Source organism: Eptesicus fuscus, chromosome 18 (genome assembly GCF_027574615.1).
Source record: "Eptesicus fuscus isolate TK198812 chromosome 18, DD_ASM_mEF_20220401, whole genome shotgun sequence".
In the NCBI taxonomy this organism is placed as follows: Eukaryota; Metazoa; Chordata; class Mammalia; order Chiroptera; family Vespertilionidae; genus Eptesicus; species Eptesicus fuscus.
The window spans coordinates 16,145,398-16,152,738 of NC_072490.1; the positions used below are offsets into that span (position 1 = coordinate 16,145,398).

The 7,341-nt window shown below is 40.7% G+C and overlaps 1 non-coding gene across 1 annotated transcript; it reads right to left on the bottom strand.

Moving 5' to 3' along the window:
* Positions 1–1,510: 1,510 nt before the first annotated feature.
* LOC114228646 (small nucleolar RNA SNORD35) lies at positions 1,511–1,596 on the bottom strand. Its single transcript, XR_003614776.1, has one exon. It is a non-coding gene; the product is annotated as a small nucleolar RNA SNORD35 (small nucleolar RNA).
* Between the last annotated feature and the right edge of the window lie 5,745 nt (positions 1,597–7,341).

Here is a 7,341-nt window from a genome sequence, read left to right on the forward strand (position 1 = left end):
ATTTGGCAGGTTCAAGTCTTGCTCTGGGTGTAATATTTTGTGACTCATTTTTCCTCAAGCATAGAGTAATAGGCTTTAACTTTGCTAAGCTTTTCTGCCAGCCCTTCACCCCCTGCTGTTCCATTATATTGAACTTGTAAGCAGGACGCTCTGTCCGGCTCACCCAGATTACCGCAGCAATACGGCCCCGCTGAGGGGCTGGTGTCAGGATAAGTGTTAGGGAGGGAGCTCCCCATCTTGGCATGCTGTTCTCATCTTATTAAATTCAGCTTTGTGGAAGCAGGGAGCCTGCCTCTCAGTCACACTGGCTCAAACCTGATCCAACTGCTACTGTCAGACAATATGAAAATAGGAACCACCACAGCTAATGGCAGGTGCTGCTTCAGAGCTGGAAAAAAAAAAAAAATCTGAGGGGTTTTATTATTATTATGATTTCACGAGCCTGTGTGAGTGGGTTATTTTACTCTTTTAGACACTTCACTGGATTGAAGGCCTGTTTCAGAAAGCCTCATGCTTTTGAGAAAGGAACTACATTTCCACACTTTCAGCAGTGGTGGGTGCACATATGTTGGGGAGTCCACCTTAGAAGATTGCTTTTGTCTGCATTCTCAGTTATAGGTTCTAGTGGATCTCAAGATCTCAATGAAATTCACATTTAATTTCAAATAAATAAATAAATAAATAAATAAATAAATAAATAAATAAATAAGAGTATCTTAAGTCTCTGGGAGTCAGGAGTGTTCCCAAATCTTCCAAGTGAAATATTTTAAGATTTGTGTCTTAATGTAACAGAGTGGCTAGGCTCTGCTTAGAGATATGAAACCATTGAACAAAATGGAAAATCCCAGCTCTGAAAAGAAATTGTTGTGTGGGTTTGAGAGTCCCCATAGTCACTCTAAATGCCTGCCTTTATATATATATATATTGCTGCAGAACAAACCACTCCAATATATAGTGGCTTAAAAATACAGCCATTTAATTATTCTGTATATTCTGTGGGTTGTCATTCTGGAGAGTGGATATTCAAATGATCCAAGCCAGCTTAAGCCTTAACAAAGACCGAATTCAGAGAACACTTGCATGCTATTTCTCCCACTAGTTTTATTTTGTAAGGAATTAACAGTCAATTTTATTGGGCACAGACCAGGAGTCCATGAGTCTTGAGGACCTCTGTGTATCTGTCAGTTTTCTTCTCCACGTTCTTTTCAGCCTGTTTCTGTAGTCTCATGGAGCCGCTTTTTCTTTCAGTAAAGGATGTTGGCCTTCTCCTTCCTATTCTCCTCTAGTGGCTGTGACTACCTGATACGTCCAGCCAACCTCAAGAACCAGGTAGGCAAATGGTGGTAGGAAATAAAGTTGTAAAGAAATGGGAGCCTGCATTGGAGAGAGGGTAGCCATGAGAGAGGGGTTGATAACCCGTCTTAGAGGACCCTGGAAATTTAATAATCTAATTTTTCTCACCAAGCTTTGACCACAAGACACATCCATCCCCTGTAAGAGCTTCCTACTTCTCCTGGCATCAGCTAAACCATTGGCATATTGGCACTCCCCACAGTGACATCTACAGACCATCATGAGAAAAAGCCATCATCTTCTCTCCCATTAAATTTAAATAGGTTTTGTTAGATGGTTCTTTCGCTGGTCTCACTTAGGGTCTCTGTAGCTGTTGTAAGGTTGAGGGTGGGGCTCAAGCATTTATGATTCGTCACTCACAAGTCTGACAGGTACCTTGGCAAGGACACCTAAGCCTGGGCCTCAGTTGGTTCTCTCTCTCCTTCAGTTGATCTCTGCTTCATGTGGTCTCTCCAGCAAAGTAGCTGAACATCTTACGTGTGTTATGGCTCAAGGCTGCTAGGCCTTCTTATTGACGTAGGGCTTGGAACTGTCCTAGTGTCATTTCCCCTGCATTCTACAGTTGAAGGGAGTCACAGGGCCAGCCCAGATTCAGTCTTTGAGAGGACAGCACAAGGGAGGAAAGACTGGGGTTGCTATTCATTGGGGACCATCTTTGAACACCAGCTAACGTATCATGTAATATACTTTGGTCTTCAGCCTCCAACAATAATCTAATGATGCCATCAATTCTGCATGATATGCCTTTTTAAATGAATAATTTAGTCAATTCTATAATTTTTACTTAATGTAAGTTTTAAGTTTCTTGGCTAAGCTCTCTATGAAATAGAACCCCCATTACAGCATAAAGTTCATTTTGAGATGGTTGAGACTCCAATTAGTTAAGGTGGGTGATTGAATAGAGCATGAGAGTAGGGGAGTGTAGAAACCAAGTCACTAAATGCTTGAACCAGGATGAAGCGATGGATACATCTTTTTAACATCTTTCTTGAAAAGTAACATTGAGTTTATCAGGCTTAATAATCCAGAAATCTGTACAAGGGAGGTTCTTGGAACATCGTGACCAAATGTAGCCCTTCAACTTCATTTCCAATTTCAATCTGTTTGCTCCTATTCCACCTAGGCAGCTGCTTCAGGCTGGAAGGAGCCTGGGACCCAATTTCCACACTGAAAAGTTACATGAGCAAGAAATAAACTCATATTATGTTTATTCAGTGAGATATTTGCATTGTTTGTTATAGCATCGCTCCTATCCTCATACAGCAGGCTCTATTTCTTAAAGTAGCTTTCTGTAGAACTGCCAGGAATTTTACCTGGTGCTTCTCAGGTGCTCAGTAACTACTTGTTGAATTGATGATCAAGAAATAAGCAAGTAATTTACTACAAAACAAATTCTGAGTTGAGGAGTATAAATTTTTTTTAAATGTTCATTTCTATATTAGATTGCTTAGGATTGGCCCATGGTAGAGGAAGTAATTTTAATTTTCTTTACCACTGGGTTTTTAATTTTTTTTCTGCTCCCTCAAGAGCCTATTAAGAGATGGGAAAGGTAGGGAAGGTGATATCCAAAGGTTATTTATTAGCTGTCTGTTTTGTTTCTCCTCAAAGCTAATTTCTCTCCTTTAAAAGATTTTACTGCTCTAAAGAGTGGTATCTGATACAAAAAAAAAAATCAAAACCAACTAAAATAATAATTATATTTAAAATATATTTCCTAGTCTCTAGTTGAATCTGTGAATGAATGTCTCTAGCAGTCTAAATATCAAAGACAGAATGAATTTTGAAAAGTGCTGTGCAGCCTAACCCTACTTATTTACTGGTTCTCACCTCCTTAATAGTCCACAAACTCAATACTTATCACAGAAGACCCAGCAGTCTCACCTCGCTTCCCCACCAAGATTTCATAGCCAAGAGCTGTAATGAGGTCTCCTGCAAGTGCAACTCCCATTATGTTTACCAAATATGTTATGGTATCTTTACTGAAAGATTGTTGTCAACAGCGTGTGTCTCTCTGGGCACAGTTTACAAGGTGATTCTATAAACTTACATCATTTTTTAAATCAATTAATTCTCTTCCAAAGCAATGTGCTAATCTGTCCTGGGCCTCCTTGTCATTGGTGTGAATTATCTGTTTTCAAAAGCATTTTGCATATTCATACAATGTTATCATTCAAATGTATAATATTAACCCAAAGTGGTTTTCAAGCCAAAAGTAATTAATTCTGTTTCAGATAAATCAATTAGAATTGGAAGTAGAGACTCTGTGCTGGTTTTTGTCTTACTATTTGTAGAAAAGTAGGCAATATGCAGTGGACTGATAAGTATGTTAGATCCTTTACTAAGTCGTACATGTTCTGATTTACCTGAATAACAGTAGGTTAGTCATAACTACATAGAGATGAGGGCATGTTTAGCTTCGAGAAAATTCAATATGAAAAGTCAAGCTTATGAAGGATTTCAAGTATGGGGCAATTATTTGCATTACAAATTAATGATTTGCTTCACAGGAGCTTGGTAATTTATTAGTAAGTTGACTAAAGAGGCTGCGAGGTTAATTTAAAGCATGAGTCAGAAACTTTGTCTTAAAAAAATTATAGTAAATATTTAAGCTTTGTAGTCCATATGGTCTCTATCACAGTTATTCAGTTGTGCCTTTGTAGGGTATGTATGGAACAAAACCAGCCATAGATAATTATATAAATGACTAATCATAATTATACGTTCCAATAAAACTGCATTTGTGAACACTAAATTTAAATTTCATATAATTGTATTATGTCATGAAATAGTCTTATGATTCGACACATGAATTACAACATGCTGACCCCTGATTTAAAGTACTGTGAGAAAGTCTCAATTGGCAACCAGAATGCAATTAAGGTGAAATGCTTGATATCACAGTGTATAAGAAAAATAGGAGTCACCATAGAGCATCAGTTTAGAATATAGTATTAATTGCTGGAAGCTTTGGCAGTGTGGTACAGATGTGAGAAAACAGGCAGAGAGAGGTCCTGTGACAAACTCCAGGGCACTGGGAGATGAGCTGGCTTGGCCTATAAGAAACCTCATGTCTAAAGCTCTTTAACTGTACCTGTGTCTTTTCTTCTATTTGCTCAGGGCTCAGGCTGAGGAGTTGATAGGGTTTTGAATAGTATCAGCCTCATCATTTTCCAACTTACCTGTCTGCTTTAGACAATATAATTTTTTAAGTCATGGGTAGCTCAGAACACAGGACAGATTCTGGGTCTCACCTTCATAGATTTGGACCAGAAGTTATAGGATGCGGCCTTGAAATCTGCATGTTTAACAAACCACCTCATGAAAGCTGTTATAAAGTATTCAGATCAAGTGGCACTTGTCCCAGGAGCAATTTTACATTTGCTTTTGTGATTATTGTAAAATGGCCTGACTCTTCTACTAGATGCTGAACTCCATAAATCAGGGTTCAAGGTCATATTTGGCTCACATTATGTCTTACGATATCCAGCATATTGCCTGGATCGATAGTTATTTGTTGAGTGAACGAACAAGAGAATGAACGAGAGAACACTGTGGATTAGGTACTATGCTCCAGGCAATTAGAAAAATTAAATAATTGTTCTGCAACTACAGGAGACACCAAGCCTCCCATGTGAAGCCAACAGTGAGAAACTGAAGAGGGCTTCATGCCATCCTGCTACACCCTGAGTGTAAGGAGGTTGATCCCCAAACCAGGATGATGCCATGATTGAAAATAGCACCAGTGCTGAAATCAGAAGGGAGAGGGTCAGTGGCCCCAACCACAGCTGACAAATCTAGAGGAAAAGAAATGTGAAGGAAGAGGAATTTCTTTAGAATGAGGATTAGAATAAAATTGTGGTTACCAAATGCCAAAGGGAAGATAGAGAATGAGATAGCCCAGCTTTGATGTGTCAAATCTGTATGACAGGAAATGTTGGCTGGTATATACATTTTTGGCAAAAGTTTAGTTGAAGGGTTCAGTCATGTTCTACCAAATTCTGGTGGGGAAAATAAAATAATGACATGGCCTGACATCTGCTTAAATGCCTGATTTTAGAATTTCAGCTTTTTACAAGGAGGTACACTTAGATTTATGTATGCGCTGACACATTTTTTAACTTGTTTTTCATGTGATATTGTCATTAAGCTTACATGATTACTATGGAAATGTAATTTATTTCTTTTTTTAAAAAAAGCCTTGATTTTGAGTATCATCTAGTGAACAAAATATAGTTAAGTTATACTTGTCACAATTTATTTTTCTAGGAAAGAAATCATTTTCTTTGTATTTAACACATAGAAGATGCTCAATAATGTTTAGTAAACACATGATTAAAATATTATGCTGTTTGCTTATGAACAGAAAGTAATCCTTTAGCTGGAGCTTAAACCTCCACTTCATCAACTCAGAGAAGCATGTGTTTTAGAAAAAAACACACACTAGTCTCCAATTTCGTCCTTTTATACCATATAGTTTTTTCTAGATAGTGTCAATATCTATTCTGGCTTTTAGGATTGTTAAGATCAAATGTGCCATGGTCTCCCAGTACAGCAAACCACCCAAACCCTAACGTCCTGAAACAACAACACTGAATGAGCACATGTTTCTGTGGGTTAGCTATCTGGCCTAGGCTCAGCAGGGCTCATTTATGCACCTGCAGTCAGGTGCCAGTGGCTGGATGGCTGCCTCCTAAGTTTGCTAGCTACCCCCTGGGGCAAGGGGGTGATGGGCTCTCTCATCCTCTAGCTAACTGGTCGGCTTTCCAAGACAAGAACAGAAGTTGTAAAGTGTCTTGAAGTCTAGATGCAGAACTGGCACACCATCATTTCCACTACATTCTGTTTGCCCAAGCGAGCCACAAGGTCACCCTAGAACCCCAGGTGGGAAAATAGCCTCCACCTCTTGATGGTGGGAGGTGCACAGTTACCTCGCAAGGGCCATAGATACAAGGAAAGGTGCTGGAGGGTGGTCATTATTTGTAGTCCGCCACACTCCTTGAGAATCCCCTTTCTCACTATCAGGCTTTTTCTCTCTATTAAATCAAAAGCATGCTTCAGCTGAGTTCCAGCTTGTTGTATTCTCCTTTGATGATAATAAAGAACAGTATTCCATATCCTCCCTGCAGTAGCTTTTCCTCAAGTTAATAGCATTAATTTTCCCTTCAGCTCTCTCTTATCTTCACAAATACTAGTATGTCGGATACTTTTATAGCCTGAAAAATAAATCCCTGAGAATGAAAGATAGTTATATTTACTAGATAACCTCTGACTCTTTTGAAAGCTCACCATATCTGAGAATAAGTCCTAGCTTTGTCACTTATATGCTAAATAATAATAATAATAACAATAGCTTATGCTTTTATAGCACATACTAGAGGCCCGGCGCATGAAAATTCATGCTCTGGAGAGGGGGGTCCCTCAGTCCTGCTGGCCCCTTCTCACAGTCCAGGAGCCCTCAGGGGCAGGAGGTGACCTGGCGATGAGGGGAAGGCGACGCCCCATCACACCTCTGCTGCTGCCACTGCTGGCAGTGCAAGCCTCGGTCAGCCCTGGTTACTTGAGCCTCGGCTGGCCCTGGGCAGCCGACATCTGAGGCTTGCCTGTGCCTCGGGTGTTGCTGGACAGCCGCCATCCGAGGCTTGCCTGTGCCTCGGGCCGGCCCTGGGTGGCTGGGGGGCTGAGGAGACTGGGGTACTCCAGAGGCAGGTGCTTGGAGTGACCGGGCCCGCCTGGGGGCAGGCCCGGCCTTGCCGCATGCCTGCTGCCCTGGTGGGGCTAAAGGGACTGGGCACCGCCATCTTGTGGCTGTGGGCGCCACCATCTTTGAGGGCTGGGCAGTCAATTAGCATATTCCCTCCTTATTGGCTGCGGGCACTGCCATATTTGAGAGTGGGGCAGTCAATTAGCATGTTCTCTCCTTATGGCTGTGGGCACCGCCATCTTTGAGGGTGGGGCAGTTAATTAGCATATTCCCTCCTTATTGGCTGT